Source organism: Apus apus, chromosome 5, assembly GCF_020740795.1.
Source record: "Apus apus isolate bApuApu2 chromosome 5, bApuApu2.pri.cur, whole genome shotgun sequence".
Taxonomy (NCBI): domain Eukaryota; kingdom Metazoa; phylum Chordata; class Aves; order Apodiformes; family Apodidae; genus Apus; species Apus apus.
In genome coordinates, this window is record NC_067286.1 from 13,700,817 (window position 1) to 13,718,929 (window position 18,113).

At 42.4% G+C, this 18,113-nt stretch overlaps 1 protein-coding gene across 4 annotated transcripts in view; it reads right to left on the reverse strand.

Annotated features, from left to right (window-relative positions):
- SOX6 (SRY-box transcription factor 6) overlaps positions 1 to 7,289 on the reverse strand; it is a 370,949-nt gene extending 363,660 nt beyond the window's left edge. Inside the window, exon 1 of one of the 4 annotated variants that reach the window (XM_051620577.1) lies at positions 7,203 to 7,289. The gene's annotated coding sequence lies outside the window, so the exon portion shown is untranslated. Of the gene's footprint in view, positions 1 to 3,214; positions 3,327 to 5,375; positions 5,415 to 5,942; positions 6,146 to 7,202 lie in introns of those variants that run through there. The other 3 variants (XM_051620574.1, XM_051620578.1, XM_051620576.1) reach the window with 3 other exon arrangements.
- Positions 7,290 to 18,113: the final 10,824 nt, after the last annotated feature.

Sequence of the window (18,113 nt, forward strand, 5' to 3'; positions counted from 1 at the left end):
AGTGCACAGAGTCCAAACCACTGCATTTTAATTACTATGCAGCCTCAGATATATTGCCTTTGATATGGAAATGTTCTTGTTCTCTCATCTTCACATACGGTCTCATGCACAGAAATCTTTATCTGATTCATAAAAAATAAACTAGAATCCAATCTCAACACCTGACCTCAGTGCTTAGAAGTTTTTTACTAAGCATGGTGTCACTATAAAAAGAATGGGTAATATTGGTGTAAAGTTAGATATTTGGAGCAATGATATGAAGGATTTGCAGTTAGAAATCAAATCAATACTGCAGCTCTGAGGTTTTAGAGTTTCCTGGTGCCTTATGTCAGTCTACCAGCGACTGGAAAACAATTGACTGTACATCTTTCTGTCTAGCTCAAGAAGAAAGAAAAAATATTTAAATTACATCCTGCCTTCCCACTGACAGAAAAGATGCAACTTCGGTACTTGCTGTATGAAACAGATTCTGAAATCTAATGAATCACTAACATCAAACTTTCCAGCTTTTCGTTGTTGTTGTTTTAATTTGCACATAACATTTTGTGCATATTTTAAAGGTATGCACTACCAAGTTCACATGGAAAGAAGTAAAATGTTTCCCAAGCTTTGGTTTATCAAGCAAGTAAAATAAACAAAGAATACTTACATTACAAACCCAGTACTTTTCTATATTTTATATTAATATTCAGCCTCTAAGGTGGTTAAAAAAAATGTGTTTTGACAAATTCTACCAGTTACTTGGGAAAAACATTAAATGCTCAGACCTATTTAGATAATTCTCCTAGCTCTACAGAATTACTTTTTCTTTTTCTTTTTTTTTTTTAATAAGAATATGATCTGTATAACCTCCCTATAGAAGATAATGACCCATCTGTAAATCATTTTGTTGCAGGTTATCTGGTTTTTATCACTTCTAGTACCTGTCTGTGCCTGATATGATACCCTTAAACACATTAACTTGATGGAATGTTTTGCCTGACTTCAAACAGGCATCGATTGATAGATATTTATTCTCCACTATAAGTGAATGACTCTGATTAACCTAGTTTGCCAATATATCTAATCTTATATTACTCTTTCCAATTCACAAGGCTCAAGAAAGATTTCACTAAACTAATTTCCAAACAATTATTTTTGAACTTGGGAAACTATTTTCCTTCTCTTAATTTAAGGAGACAAAACAGTAAACATAAAACCGATATGAGTGTTTTAAAATATACAAAAGGAGGAGAGAAATGTCTATGTACTGATTCTTGTTTCTTTAAGAGAAAATCCATTTTTCAGGTTCCTGTTGTACTAATTAAAAGAGAATTATTTAAAACTTCACTGAATACTTGAATATACGGTAGGTATGTGTAGCAGTTTCACCGGTGCCAAAGAACTCTGGACTTTCTGAAAGAGAGTAAACTAAAAATTGGCAGGAAATCTCTTACACTGATGTCACAAATATTTGTTGTTGCCACAGAATAATGTTTTAAAAGAACACCTACTTCTGTGCTGAAAAGGCTTTGGGAACATGCAATTATCCAGTTTTATCACTGCAGAAATCTGCTGCTTTCCAGAACATACATCGATCAGATCTCTCCCTTCTGTGCAGAACTACATCTAAATAAATAGTCATGTATTTCCTATAGACATCACTCTAGCCCAGTACACAGCCTTACTAATGAGAGGATTTTACCATATGTTGTTGTTTTCATAGTATTATGGCATGCCCTGCAATGATAAATGAAAAAAAAAAAAAAAAAACCATGGGAAAATCACGTCAAAAAAAAATTCTAAATAGCCCATATAAAATAAAAGGAAATCCAGGGCTTTGGTAACAAGTCCCTTAAAGTTTCCATCCTTGCTGTTCTACCTAAGGAAAACACAGAAAATTATGTAAATAAAAACTACACAAAAAGGCACTGCAGAAGACAACTAGAAATTGGCTTACTATGGCACAAATCTGAAATGTGCCACCTTTGTGTTTTGCTGCTACTTGCCAAATTAAGCTCTATCTGAACTACCGAATATATTATAAAGCAGTCCTGCTCTCGCAGGTTCTGACGTCATGCAGAAATGTTTCAAAGCTCTGTCTCTGTGATTTACTACATTTACTGAAATGTTTTTAAAATCTGTTGTTATATCACTTCAGTTGACAAAGCTTATATATACACAAACACCCCTATTTACATAACTTTTAAAACATCAGTCGTTGCACACAACCTCTGCCAAACCAGCCCGCTGATCTTTAAAGTCATACTATGGAAAAAGGAATTTACATCACCCTATTGTACGGGCTATAAAGAAAACTGCATCGTGACTTCTCATCCCTAAGTAATTTTTGTTCCGTTAAATAAATAAATAAATGGATGGAAGCCTTTTAAGTGTGATCTATACACTTTTAAGGGGGAAATCAAACCAAGTGTAAAAGATTAATGGATATGCTTCCTGAAGTGATATCTCCCAAGGTGATTACAGTGTTTAGCAGATAGAAGGTCATGACTAAAGAAACTTTCTAATGCCCACTGAGGAAAAACAAAAAAAAAAACACACCTATATTTGGTTTTGCTATCGTCATGCAAAGCTCTGCCCTTTATTACCACAAGATATCCCAAGGCCCTTAAGAACTGCAGACATACATGGATACTTTTGACTAAAAATATGATCAAAGACACAAAAAACGTGTCCAAAGGGATTTTTTTTCCCCATTGAGCAAAGTAAGTTCAGCTGGAAATGACCACTAACAATTGCCAGCCACATATTAAAAACCACTGGCTAGGGAACAAGCACTGCCAGTTCCCACTTGTGAACAAAATCAAATTGACAAGTGAAGGCAACTAACTTTGGAATCCGTTACTATTTTCTACAAGTCAGGCAGTAGTGGCCTTATGAAGGAAATCGGTGGGCTCCGCTTTGTTTCTCTTCTGGCTTTCGCCAGTGTGTAAACGTAAGAAGTAAAAATGAAGCAGAGTTACTTAAGTTCAGCAGACAATCAGTAACGTGCAGGGAAACGCGGCCATCTGTCTCACCCCCTTTACGCTACGTGTTACACACATGGCACTTGTTTGCGCCCTACGATTTAGCAGAAAAGGGAACTAAGTGAGCTTTCAAGCCGCCCAGCTAAGTCTCCCAGCAGTACTGAAACAGAGTGCTGAACTCCAAGCAACAGAGAGAAAATAATGCATTTAGCAGAGGATGCGAGATTCTAGAGCAAAGAGCCTCTTACATTCTCATCGCCGAATGAATTAAAGTTCGAGGCGAGGAGGCCGGAGAAATCAGAGTGAGCGAAACAAAAGTATGACAGGAGAAAAGGAGCCAGGAACCGTAAATCCATGGACAACCCGGGGAGACGCCAGCAGCCGGAGCCCGCGGCCCAGCGCCCTTGGGAGGCGCGGGGTCCCCCAGCGGCGGCCGCTCCTTCCCCGCGGGGCTCCGACCGCCCTTCCCCGCCACGGGGGCGGGAGCCCCTCCGACACCGCCGGGGCTCCGCGGGCCGCGCAGGGCCAGCCCCCCCCAGGGCAGAGCTGCGCTGAGGGGACGCCAGGGCCCCCGGCCGGCCCAGCCGGTGGCAGCGGGGCACTCGCAGCGGCCGGGGCAAGGGGCAGGGCTGAGCCGCGCCGGGCCCCAGCCCTCGCAGCCCCCCCAGCCGCCGGAGCGCGGCGGCGGCAAGGGAAGCGGCCTGGAGCGCGGCGCTCGGAGCGATGCCCGGGGCTCACCTTCCCCTCCCCCCGCAGGACTGAGCTTCAAAATGGTTTTGCAGGCGAGGCTGGCCAGGCTGCGCTTGGTGCATTGATTCCAAGTGCAGTGCCTGGTTTGGTTTCCGTATATTCTTTGGCTTTTAATAGCTAGCTGAGGAAAAAAGAAAGCATTATTGTTTTCTTTCTTTCCTTCTCTCATTGCCTATTCTAAATTTGACTCCAAAGTTTAAGCAGTTGAATTGGCTAATTCTGAATACAGTCTATTGAGAGACCAGACACAGCAGTATATCCCTGTATAGCAATAGATACAATGTGCTGAATTGGCAGTCTAATTATAAATGTGGCATTTGGACCTCCTTTCAGACCCAGTGCCACCTTACCTTATGAGGGAACTTCAACTACAGCAACTGTTCAAAACAAAATGCCATTACAGGATCAGCTTCACCCAGCCCTGGAACCAGCCAGGGGATTGTTTTACAAACAGCCTTTCTCACTTAACACAAGAATGTATTATAAGGAAAAGTTATGGATAGTGCAGGTCTGAAGAAAAAGCGTATGTAGTTTCTGCCAGGTGTCGAGCTACTTCAAACTGCAGCATACTCCAAATGACCTCATTATTTTCTTTTAAATGTACTCACTATAAATAGATTATTTCTTAGTTTTACTAGAATGAGCTGCTAGGTACCCTTGCTGTTTGTTCCCCGAGCATAGTGTGCATATAACGCTGTGAGCACGGAAATACACAAAATATCCTGGCTCAAAACAAAAACCTGCAATAAGACCTTGCCAAAGAACCGTGATGTGCTGAAAGAAAAAGAAAAAGAAAAAAGTTTTCCAAAACACCTTTTCCAGGGAAATATTTGTATATAATAGCAGACTGCATGCACATATCTTACATTCATTCCTATTATTTACTTTATGGTATAATGGCTTAATTAAATGAGTGGGCACAAGCACGTCAACAAAACAAGTCAAGTCAAGTCGAAGTCTCAAAACAGGTTTCAAAATTACTCCATTACACGAATTCAGAAGGGGAAATTCGTTAATTTTTTTTACTTCAGACTCTGTTTGGGGACTGGATAGAACTGTTATTCTGCCCTCACGATCAGCACTGAAGATGGAAATACCAAAAATGTTAAAATGAGGGTAAAATAAAACAGTAGGAACAAAGTGCCGCTTGTGTGCCGAAGGCTATTTAAGTTAACTTAATAAACATATACCTTATCTACAAGCAGCAGGCGAAGATATATTACTTTATCACAGAAAGTTTCACCGTCTATGTTTTTGGGAAACACCCCTAGGACAGAACTAATCTGTCGTCCCCAGGCTCCCACCAGGCTGACTTTCCCTGCAGCCCCCCCATCCCCCCACCCCCCGCAACACTAATTGTCTTTTCACGTTGTCACTTTCACTCCTTCCCGTCCTTTACAAAAAATAACATCAATAGTGAAAAAGAAAGCACCAAACACCACGGTGAAACCGTCGGCAGAAAGCAAAGACAGCAATCAAATCGATATGATCGGTGCCTCTGATTGACCTCAAGGCCCTGCTCTGCTAAAGCACACAGCCCCTGCTGCAAAGCGGGTTAACTGCTCAACGCTGCTCAGCACAACTCAGGGAGCTGGGAAGCTCTCTCGGCAGAGGAGCAACTCTCTGGCAGTTCAATTATTAATGCACGCGTGGAAGTACCTGCTCACATCACGCCTGTGTGTTCTCTCTCTACACACAGCCACGCTCATGCAGGGGCGACCCCGCCGCCGGTACACGCGTGCATGCATTACACGAGGGGGCTCGGCGGCAGCGCCGGTGCCCGCTCCTCCCTAGAGCAGGGCAAGCCGCAGAGGCACACTCATTAGCTCCCACTGATGATTCCTTTCAGGATCATGAATGGAACAATTGTCAAAAACTGCGGGAAAAAAAAACAAGCCCCGAGACTATTATATACAGACACAGCTTGTGTGCGCGCATGTGACATTTGCAGGCAACCCAGATTTGTTCATAAACTCTTCAGCATTATCCGAGATAAAACATTAAATTGCTTATACGGTTAAAGAGGCTTCTTATCCCCAATCAAAAAAACAAACAGCTTCGAAGGTAGTGAAAGCCAGGAAAACAACAAGCTCTCCACCAGACACACCTTGTCTTACTCGTATCGTACAGCACCGTCTGTAAACAGCTGCCCTAGCTTGTTGCAACTGCCACTATTTTGTTTTAAAAGAATAATAATAGTAAGTGAAATACTTCCTGAAAACTTACTTTGCATTTAGTTTAGGCACTATTCTTTTTTTCAGCTCGTAAAGGAAGCCGTTTTGTCCAGGTTAGGTATTGTCTACTTATGGATCAGCCTCTGGCTAAGGGTTTATTTTAATTTATGGCTTATGCATTCTTTTAAGGTCGATTTGCATGACCTCCGGCAAAGAGCTAAGGCAGCAAGAAATCCCAAGTCGAATGTTGCCACATCTCCCCTTTCCCGGGTGTAAACAGAGCTCTCTGATGATGGACTGCTTTCTTCCCCCCTCCTTGTGTATCACAAATTAGGGTGCGATATCAATTTTAAAGTTTTCAGTATAACTTTATCCAAACCCTCTGCTTGGAGAGATAAGACGCCGCCACAGGACTGCAAATTCTCGGGACAGTGCCCCGGTGTGGCCAAAACCAACATTACCGCCTCCACTCCAGGAGCTTTGTATTATTCCCTGCTCCGTGGATAGCATTCATTTGTGGCGAACTTCAAAGCAGTTACCCACCTCAAACTTAACGGAGATTTTAAAAGCACCACTAAACTCCATTCACCTTTCTCCATCCTGTGCCTTTTCGGTTTATGCGTGAAAAAGAATGGGTGCCCAGCACTTCGGAGTAATGACAGCAGCGCGCTGCTCTCCAAGATTTATTTCGGATTTTATTTTTCCTCTCTCTTTCTCCCTCTCGTGTTAGTTCCTTACGTACAATATCTTCCTAGCACCATGTGTTCGCCTGCCGTGGGTGATCTTAAAATACAACGCTGATCTGTCACTATATTTTAAAATAAACTCTACTCTGGAAGGATGAGAAAGTGTTGTGATTTCAAGGTACTGGGGGTCTCTTAACGTCTCGGAAACCTCGGGATTCAAACAGCCCCGGAAACTCGCACGGGGACAAGACTATCACTACTTTTCCCTAAAGAAAAAAAAAACAACACCACCCAAACAAAAACCAAACAAAAAAAAAGCCCAAAACACCACAACGCCCTCGTGGTATAAAAGTAAATAATCGTGCAGGGGGAGGCGGGGGGAAGGGGTGAATTCAGCAATGTTAAAACATAAACAACAGATCTATCTCCGGACGCTGCTGCTTCACTCAATTGCAACTAACAACCCATTAAAGACAGCGCAGGGGGACCGGATTCTCTCCTGCAAAGCGACATAAACCCAGCGAAAACCCATTAAACCACCACCGCCACCACCAAGCCACGCAGCACTACACACCACAGCAAACAACAGGTATACAACACAATAGGGCTTTTTTTTTCCTGGTTACCTCCTCGGGATCCAGTGTGGCACAAAGCTCTGGGAGAGCCTCCTTTTTTTTTTTTTTTGCAACGCGCTTCGGTAATTTTCATTAAAAAAAAAAAAAAAGAAAAAAAAAATAAAAAAAAAAAAGAAAAAAGGAAGAAGGTGAAAGGGGAGAAAGAAGAATAAATGGGTGGTAATTCGGGAAAATAAAATGAATAAAATAAATGAACTAGAGTCTGCTGGTGTTTCTCCGGGCCATGGATGTGCAGGATCCCGATCGTTAGAAGTTTGCGGATGGGTTGCCTGGAGATTTGGTTACAGTCAGGTTCATTATTATTTTTTTTTTCCCCTCCTGAAACAAGTGAAGGCGATGGTTACTGCTGTCAATCTTGGCAATCAATGTGAGCGGCCATGTCGTAAGTATTCAAAGCATTTCCCGTCGTGCAACATCAGAAAGTGAGTGGCCAGGGCATTGATCTGAGGAAGGCAAAAGGAGGCAGGGCTCCCCCGCCCAGACAGCACAGGCAAGATGAGACAACACAGAGAGAGAGAGAGGGAGAAGGGAAGAGAGAGAGAGGGAGACTGAGAGCGAGCGAGCGGGGAAAGCAACAACTGCGGAGAAAGTGAGCACAAAACAGAAAGTGAAATCACTCCAGGCTGCCAGCCGCATCCCCGAGAAGCTATCACCACTCACATTGCTATTAGACAAATGAAACCTTAAACCTCTCTCCTCTAATGACCACTGATTGCTCGGAGTGGTGAGGAAAGGTACTAGAAAGTTACCGGGGAGGGGGTGCGAGGGCGGGGAGCGGGGCTAGGGCGGGAGGGGGCCGGAAAGGGAGGAGGGGGAGCGGGGGAGTCCCGGGAGAGCCGGTTCGCGGGGCCGGGGCTGCGCGGGGGGAGCGGTGTGTTACACGCCGGCCCTCCCCCGCCCGGCACGGCCCTGCCCGGGGAGTGCGTGGGGAAACACACGCCGGGGGGAAAGAAAAAAAAAAAAGAAAAAAAAAAAGAGAGAGAGAGAGAGAGACTATCTGCAGGACATGGGAAGTACTGGTGGAGAAGCAGGAACGAGAAAGAAGGCACTCAGCAAGCGCCTACTGACAGTTGACAAATGGTGCTCTGAGGAGCCCGATCCCACAGCCCCGCCGGGGTAAAAACCAAATGAAACGTAAAGTATAAATTACACTAGAGATGGGAGTCCAGCTACCGGGACCCAGGGGAGAGGAAAGGGGAGAGGAAGAAGGAGAAGTCACTCAGAGTCCACAGACTGTTTAATGATGCGTTCAACAGAAAGGTAAAACGTGAGCACAGTTAAAAGGAAAAGACAGGTATGATCGGAGAAGCAAAACTTATTTAGGACGTACTAGAGCTGAAGCTGGGATTCTCGTGGCCACGCCGAGAGATTTTAGCAGCGGCAATATATAAATATCTCTCCCTCTGCCTACCAAAAGGCAACAGATAGGGACTTAAATATCAGCTTGAATACCAATTTAGGAACTCACGCTCCCTTGGAAGTGCTAATTGGGACGGGAAAAAAAAATCCGGGAGAAAAAAGGGAAAACTATAAGAAGCTGAGGAGAAAATCAACCAGTGGCACAGAGTGCTGCAAAAGCAAGAAAGTATCTCTGCTGTATTTTTACATTCCAAAGGTAGACATAAAAGAGTCTTTCAAACTGTCAGGGGCCCGCAGATCAGGTGAGCAAACAGCGCTGCAAAGCTAATGTCTCCTTCTTTTGATATTATTCACACCTAAGCTAAACTGTTGTTAAGATGGGAGTGCGGAAAGTAACCTCAAGCCCACAAAATGAGAGAGAGAGAAGTTGTTGATTCATCTCTGTATTTTTGGCACTTTCTCCCCATTTTCCAGAAGGCGCCTGGAACAGCTAGTAACAGAGAAACTTTTTAATTTTAAAATAGCTTCATAACTTACAGAGGCCAAAAAGACGAGGAGAAAGCCTGATTTCGCTTCCCTCTTCTCTCAAGCAGGAATTTGTGGAATAGGTTAGACCCAGAAGTATGTTCAGCCCCACTGCGAATGAACCTTGCTTCATAAGGACGTGATGAAAATTGAGCATTAACATGATGGCACAGGGCTGATCTGATCTAGCTCTATTTCATTTTGTTAACAAGGTGTAAAACTCAACGCACTACTGGAGTCACGCACGTTGCATTCCCTACCTTGCTATCCGAGGTACTATCGTCCCTCTTGAGTCGAGTCCAGGGAAAATGAATTTTAAGTCAGAATCTCTTGGAATACAGGACCTATTTCATACATTATTTTCGGCAATTCCACTACTATAACGGGAGCAATCGAGTCCTATTCGGCAAGCAGCAAACACCTTGAAACATAACTTTAAAATTATCTAGTAAAGCTTTATCATCAAACTAGCTGGCTGAGGGCATAGTAGCTAATTCGCATGCATTCTTTCAATTTTAATAAAAGATACTAAAAACCTCACATTCGGAGATGGGGTAAATTGTAAGATTCTAAGTCCTGAGCTCGTAGTCACCTGCGTTCAGCTAATTCAGAGTATTCACCTTGCTGCACTTATCTGGGCTATGGATTTAGCAACAGGAAATAGCTGCCTTTCCAGATACTGCTATGTCCTTTTTAATCTTTAATTATAAGAATACCCAAGATTGGTCACGAAGACCTTGTAACACATTTAAACCTGCTACAAGCACAGGAAACACCTCGACTTTTTGTACAGCTAGTATCTTTGGTGAGGGGGGAAACTATATTAAAAAATGAGCTCTGTAAGAAAAAAGCTGTAATCAGAATACAAGGACCAGCTATCGTGTCCCCATCAATTTGTTACTGGGGGTTTTTTTGTTTGGGTTTGCTTGGGTTTTTTTCTTTCAATAAACAAATAAGAAAAAGAAAAAAAACAACAACAACCAAAAAACCCACAAAACTCCACTCCTCAAATGTAGCGTCCTCCTTATTAAGAACGAGCTGGTAGTGGGACAAGAGATCATTAAAGCAAGAGATAAATCTAACAGCCCACCTAGCTCCAAAATCGGGGGAGCATGTCGCTGTACTCCCGAAAATCGTATGCAGGGAATGACACTCGGCTGGGGCAGGACACCGCAGAGATGCTTCCACATTCCCAGGCGGAGCGCAAGTAATACTCTCTAGCTTGTTGCATCCCCTGTGTGATCAATTAAGTCACAGATGTACCACAGTGCCAGAGAGCTACAACTTCTCCGCGGTAGGAAAAGAGGACTCCTTGAGCATTGTATGCAAATGTGCGTGTATGTGCGCTGCACAGGGATAATTGTGGTTTCCTCTTTGTTTGCATAAGTGAACACCCGCCGTGTAGATACGTGCACACGTGCCGAGAAACAAGAAAACACTTTTACTTTTAGCGTCACCATACCTTTAGGGACAGCGTTTTAAGCGACTTCCCTTGCTTTTGCTTCATTAAGGCTAAAGGCAGCCAGAGCAGCCAGCGCAGGCAGATGTTGAGGAGGGATGCTGAACCGCTGTGGGTCCTTGCAGAGGGAAGGGATCGGAGGCGCGCAGTTCACGTCGGGGCACTTACCTGCTCACAGCTGTCACTGCGTTTTGCGCCTTCTCTCTCATTAAATAAGCTCAAGTAAAGCAACATTCAACAAGCGAAGGAACCTGTCTTTGTGTTAAGTTTTACATAACCGCATCTTTAACATGATGAGCAAACCTACAACTCCTGTAGAGTTGCTGGAACAGTATCAGAAGTTTTGATTCAAAGGGCTAGAAATTCCACCTTAAAAGTCATTAATCCAGTTCTCAACTCCCCTTTCTCCCCAGTTAATGCCGGACAATTAACAGGCATATTTATAAATTCCCTCTGCTGACACTCTCCGACAATGAAGACTTTTTAAAGGCTTGTTAAAGGTGTTCAGATAAACTTTAGCAAAATAATCAACAGCATCTGAGAGAAAGCTAAAGGAAAAGAAGTTAAAGCCTGATCATCCTATTGGGAGAAAGTTTTGTTAGACTAGAGAGAAGCATCTTACTGCACGTTTCTTCATAAGCAAACCCATCAGCTGACACGAGTTCCCCTAGAACAAGAACCTCTGGCTATCTCCTCAAAATGTAGGGGATGTTTGCATTTTATAACTCCCAAAGCTAAAGATCTGTCTGACAATAAAAACTCTGTATTCCTTACAGCGTATTCTGCCAACACAACATATTATCCTAGCAGAAAAAGGATCAAGCAGATTTTAATTTCATTTGAAACTGTGCATCATCTTGATAGCGAAGCAAAAAGCCGCAGCAACAATCTCCCCACTCCAACCCCCCTCAAAAAAAAAAAAAAAAAAAAAAGGTGGGGGGGGGGGTGGTGAGGGGGGGTGGGTGACGGACTGGAAAAACCACATAAAGTTTTACAAAGAAAATAAAAGCAAGTTTGACATGAAAACCCCTTCCTGTCTCGGAAAGTTCATTTTAAAGGTCCCCTCTGTAAATCTAAAGTGCAAACACCAGGCTAAGGTAGTGAGTGGCTGGAATTTGCATGCTGATAAGAGAAAGCTGTTGTACTTACAGTGACAGAGGGCAGGCTGCGGAAGAAAAGCTGTTTGTGTTAGCCTGAGAGTCACCCAGGGCTGCAATGAGAGGAGAAGAGAGGAGTGGGAGTGCCAAGCTGGATACACCTTCACCGCATCTCATCACATCTGCCAGCCTCTCTCTCCCTCTCTCTTTCATTTCCACATTCCCTTTGTTCCTGAAAAAAAAAAAAAAAAAAAAAAAAAATCTACACGTCACATCAGTCCCCAGATGCAGTCTACACCAAAGAAAAAAAAATGAATAATTCAATCAAACTGTGCATAGTCTCTAAGGCAATAAATCTATTGCACTTAAAGAAACGAAGGGTAATTACCGCTATAGAATTAGAATAAGGCCAGAGCGTGCAGGGATCCCAGGGTCTGTAAACTCCACGGTCAAATAAAGTTTCATTTATTTAATGCTTTGACAACGCCAATGTAAACTAAAGGGGAGGATCGGAACTTATTCCGGTTGGGTTTGAGAATGCTTGAAGTGAATATTATAAACGGAAAGCGCCCGTCATCTGTAACAAACACAATGCAAGGAAGTAGAAGTGTTTCACTGCATCACCTACAGGGTCCGTTCCCCCCTCCCTGATGAAGAGCAGACCACACTTCCACCGGCTTCAGCTGCTCTCTGCAAGTGCAACGGGAACCGCTGGCAGCCAGCAGCCGCCTTACCTGCTTCTAGATTGCCAATAAAACCTCACAAAACTCAGGGTAACCGGCAATTTTGTTCCACGCTCTAGCGGAGAGAAGCCATGGGGAATTTGCACCGGCACGGATTGACTCGAAACGCTGTCCCTGACTTCTGGATTTGTTCTGGGCTGAGTTTGGGGACTGCCTGCCGGGGGGCGGGGGGAGCACGCTGGGGAGCAGATCCCAGCTGGGCAGGCGGCGGCAGCGCAGCCGGAGCCCAGCGACAGACCCGCCGAGGTAGGATGGAGGAGAGCCACACTTTTCCCTCTCCTACCTCTAACGTTGCTCTCTCGGCTCGGAGGTAAGATGACTCTATATTGTTTATTCTCTTCGGGTAACTCAGGTCCCAGGGGCATGCTTCTGTATTAACGAGGGCGACGGCTCGGGGCTGTGTCTCAGATCGTTATACGCAAATCAAGCTGGAGTTTAACGTCGGCATCTGCTGTTTTACACTTTCAATCGCGTTCTTTGTAAACTTCTCCTGGGGGGCTGGGGGAGGAGAGAGACAAGGAGGAGGAAAAAAACAACCGCAGGTGAGACTGTGTTGTTCAGCCGACACAGACTCTCGCTCTAATGCAGCCGGGCTTTGCGCCTGCCGGGAAGATTAAAAACACCTTCCACTGACGTAGAGCATCGCGCATCTCCTATACCGCTTTAATAGACAGTTTTGATTTATCCAAAACATTAACGGAACTGTTATTCTAATAAAGGTAAACTAGAAAACACACTTGCCTCTCCGCTCACTTGGGCTTTGTTTATGTGCTTAAAACGCCACCGTGAGGCGAGTGCAAATAAAGCAGCGAGAGCGACCGCCTGCCAAGGAGCTCTCGGATTAGCACTTCGCAAAGCAAAACAAACAGCGTTAGCGGCGGCGCGAAAGTCATCGAAGAACCCACCGGCGGCAGCGCGGGGCGGCGGCTCCGCCACGGGAGCGCTGCCCCGCAGCCTCCCCCCGCCCGGGGGCTCCGCGGCCAGGCGAATTTAGGGAGATGGGAATACGCAGAGCAAAAACCCAAACGAGCGTTCTCCTTAACCATCTGACCCGAGTCCCTCTTTTTCCTGTGCCTTCCTCGCCAGCGCGGAGCGCGCCCCGCTCGTTCCCACGGCGGGACTCGGCGGGGTGAGGGCGGTGCAGCTCGGTGCCGCTCCCCCCGCGGCCGCCGCTCCTGCACAACGCATCACGCCTCCCTGCTCAAAGGCAGCTTCCTCTCGCAGCGTGTGCCAGGGAGAACTTCTGACTCCTCTGCCCATCATCTGCCTCCTTTCCCTGGCCAAAATCAGGCCGGTCGCACTGCCCAGGCTTTCCTGGAGCATTCTGCTTTTCAAGTTTTTGACGTGATTTCGAGTCAGAGGCTGGGTTTACAGTTTATCATCTACACTTGGGGTTGTTGGGTTTTTTTGTTTGGTTTTGGGAGGGGGGTTATTATTTATTTTTAATGGAAGGGTAATGGAAAAAAAATAAGGGGGGGGGGGGGGGGGGGGTGTGGAATAAATAAAAGACTAGGCTACTGCCTCAAACAGTACCTGGGGTGACACTGCTAACAGTTGCGGGGAAAGACCCAGCACAGTGAGTTTCTTAGGCACACTCCAGGCTCACGAAAGCTATAGGGATGGGTCCGCTTCAGGAGACACATCCTGTTATATAGGGGCACAATGCATCACAATACATTACAGTTCTCAGCCCTACTTCCACTAAAAGCCTTCAACCGGGAAGGGGTCCTCTGGTGGGGCTTGTAGCAGCTGCTGGTACCAATGCTGTCCCGCAGCTGCTGGTACCAATGCTGTCCCGCAGCCACAGGAAATAATTCATCACATCAGGGCATCCTGGCACCCAGAAAAGCACTAACTGCACAGGCAAAGTTGAAATCACCAAACTCTTGGCTACAAGTTGCACTGGCAGTGTAAGCTCCGCAAATGAATCGTGAGAACGCTAATAGGAAGTTCCAACAAAAATATGGCGATTATATTAAGTCTGAATACTTGATACTTTGCAGGTATAGAGTAAAAAAATAAAAACAGTAGCTTAACTGTGGAAGGTGCTAACATTTCCACTGAAATGCTCCTCCTATTCTGGGTATTTCACCTAGCAGCTGGATTTGCCTACTTGTCATATTAATAATTTTTCTACTCCCATCTCTGTATAACAGAAAGAGCATAAAAGACAATTAACATTAAAAAAAACCAGATCAATATTAGCAATGCTTTTAAATATACTTTTTCAGAAGCAACCCAAGGCCATGCAAGAGATGCTTACAGCAATCATAATCACTCTAAGGCATGTCTTCCTTCAGCATACACCTGTGTGGCTTTACACATTATACTGATATTCCCAGCTTCAGCTGGGAAAAGCTGAGCACATCTTGTGAATGAGGAAGAATGGAAAGATGTAGTGTCACATCTATAGCCACACAAAAATTTGAGGAGCTGGAAGGGGACACGGGCTAGAAGATCCCCTTACAGCCCTCAGTAATCCTGTTTTATGTTACCGCCCAGAGTAAATCATAGGTCAGTGATACATAAAGATGAAAGTTGCTGAATATTTTCCTTAGAATCTCAAGTACAAAAACCCCTTTGCTAAACATGATTGCTGCAAAGCCCTATCAACCATTGCAAGGGTTTATCAACACACCACACTGCATTTCTTTTTGCACTGTCAGTGTCCCATTCTGGACAGCACATGCTGGAATTCTCCAGAGTATGTATAAGACTATATTAGAACACTGTATTTATTCCATCAGTTAATCTTTGTATCATACCCCCACCCCCTAAAAAAAAGGCAGAATCTGAAAAACAAAGCACAATTTTTAAAGTTCCTGACCAAACCACCATGCTACAACAAGACTCTTTAACAAACAACCCCCCCCAAAAGCTAGAATAAATATACAAAGGTGTCTTTGACCTGAAGACTGGCCCATGTTGTAAATAAATGAAATGCCTCTAAGCCACATATATATACCACATGAACATAAATAAAATTAATTCTCCAGATTAACCAGTGGTTTTGTATTTTATATTACTTCTGCTGTGCACTTATAAATTGCATTTGTTTAAAGATGTTCCTGTGGGTTTATGATAATATGGCCTAATCTTGTAGGTCCTTGTCATTGTCAATTTTTTCACCCAGAGACTCAAGTTCTGTGCATATAAAGTGCATGCTTCTTATTAAGAGGATCAAAATGATGATGCTGGAAAGGATAAACTGTTTAGAAAACATCAAGAAAAAAGGTGAAAATGTCTACAAATAAATTTTAGGGTACAAAGTTGTTTCAGATTGTCCCATTTTGCCTGGAGCTTATAACTATCATGGCATATTGAAAGTGTAGTATGGCTGTCTCCTCCCTTTGATCACCTCTTAGAACACTTTACATTTTCTAACCAAAATACGCAGTAGTAACTTCTTGCAACAAAGTTGACTGAGAAGCAAATCACTGTACAAATCTTTCAAAACGTGTTTAAATATAGCTTGCTAAACCAGGAACATTGGGTAGAAACTGCTGAAAGCATTCAGACTAACAAAATAAAATGTGACATGATCTCAACATATTTGAACATTCAATTATATTAAATGTTTTTCCAACATAATATCGAATTTAAGTGTGATTTAACTGCTTTGGAACCTTCCTAAGACAAATGACTGAAAGATCAAGGTGTTTTATTTCCTATTTGAATCAATAATCAATAAGTCTTGTAAAGGAGAATAACGCATTTTGAATATAAAACATACTTCCAAAAAAAATGCAAGTTAGACCAAATAAAATAACTATGTTTTGAGAGGAAAACTCCCTATTTTTAAAGTCATTGTAATCTATATAACTATGAAGTAACTTGAATAAGGCATTTTACATTTGTCCTAAATTTTTTACTCAAGTAGAACACTCATTGATTCCAATGTGAGTGTTGCCTGAGTAATAGAGTTCCCTGTCAAGCTGTTAAAATCAGCTAACTTCTGAAAGCCCACAGATTGATGGAATAGTGTGATTATAGTAAAAGTATGTATTTAATATGGAAAAAAAAAATCAAGTTACAAGGCAAAGCTTTTTAACATTGACAATAAAAGAAGGCAGTAATAAAAGCAGATATTTTTAGGGGCTTTATAGTTCTCTGCCTCTTCATGCTGACACTTGTGCTTTTGACTTCATTTATGTAAGTGAATCAGTACTCTCATGTCACAAGCATTTGAGGTTTAGCATCTAGGACAATAGAAATAAATTTGCCCTAAACATTCCACTAGCAAAACAAGACTATTTGTAAATCAATTGCAGTGGATTACACTTGTGTTATTTTGGAATGTCATATTTAAAAGTTTGTGACTGGTGATACACATTCTCTTTGTTTTAATTGAATAAACTCTTTATCAACATGACGTAGCAGAGCTAATTTTTATGAGAACATTTTAAAAAAACTAAAACTCCTTCAAAAAAAAGTACATCAAACAAACAAGAAACACTGACATACACCTTTTTCTCATTACTTGTTAAATGAGGTACTCAAAGCTTAATTCTAACAAGAACAGTAAGAAAATAAACGTTAACTCTACTCAGTGGTATTAGCATAGTTGAAATTGTAGTTTATAAATTTTTGAGAGCACCGGCATCATGATATGGTTGTCATAGAAACTGCAACAATATGTCATTTCAACTAATTTTACATGCAGTGATATTGAAGTCCGTGTAACAATTCTTTTAAGAAGTTCTAGAATATTGAAAAGCAGTAAATATCAACATGAACAGGCAGCAGTACTCTGATTATTAGCTAGTTAACAGAACAGGAAAAATTCTAAATTATTTTAAAACTATAAACAAGCTGGAGAAACCAGTTAAGCAGGCTTTGACTTTGAAATCACCAAACTTAACAGATGAAACCTACAGAAACACTCAAACTCTATCTGAAAAAAAGTCTCTTTTCCCAGTGAAGCACATTTGGCAAAATATGTTAAAAAACGAGATTTATTCCTAAGAAATATAAAATATGAAATAATTTTAAATCATGAATGTTCCTTTTGTGTGTGCAAGAAGCAAAAGTCAAACGTTACAAAACTAGGACCATAATACAATATTTTTTTAAAAAGCTTTAAAGGTAGAAAACATAACATGAATAGATTTATTTTTCCTGTATAATGCAGCTACTGTGTTATGAATGCTGCCTTAAGTAAATCATTGCCAGACACACTCAACTGACATTAGTGACTTGATTATTAGAACAGAAAAGCTAACCAAAATAAAGGCAGGGGTTTAAAAAAAAAAGTAAAAAATTGTATTGTAACAACATAAAATTGATTTCTTTATTTTTGCTGTTACAAGATAGTATGAACATATACTTGTTTTCTTATTGCATATGTACGATAGAAAACCTAATCCATTAGTTTATACATGAAAGAAAATTCTGAGCAGATCCTAATGAGAAAAAAAATGTTGATTTTCAACACCATTTTATACAGTAATCAATAATTACATAGTTTATTTTGTTAAAATTTACTCAGTTGCCACACACTAGAATATGCAAGACCTTCCAAACTGAAACATGAAACAAGCAAATTTTTGTAAGTAAATAAAAACTATCAATATTAAAAAAAAACCAAAACATAAAAGGGAAGGGGAGGGGGAAGAAAAACCACTGCCTAGAGAAGCTATCTGCAGTGAGAAAGAAGAAGCATCTAGAGCTATCCTTTCTGATAGGATTAAGGAATGCTACAAAAGAAGCATTTCAATCT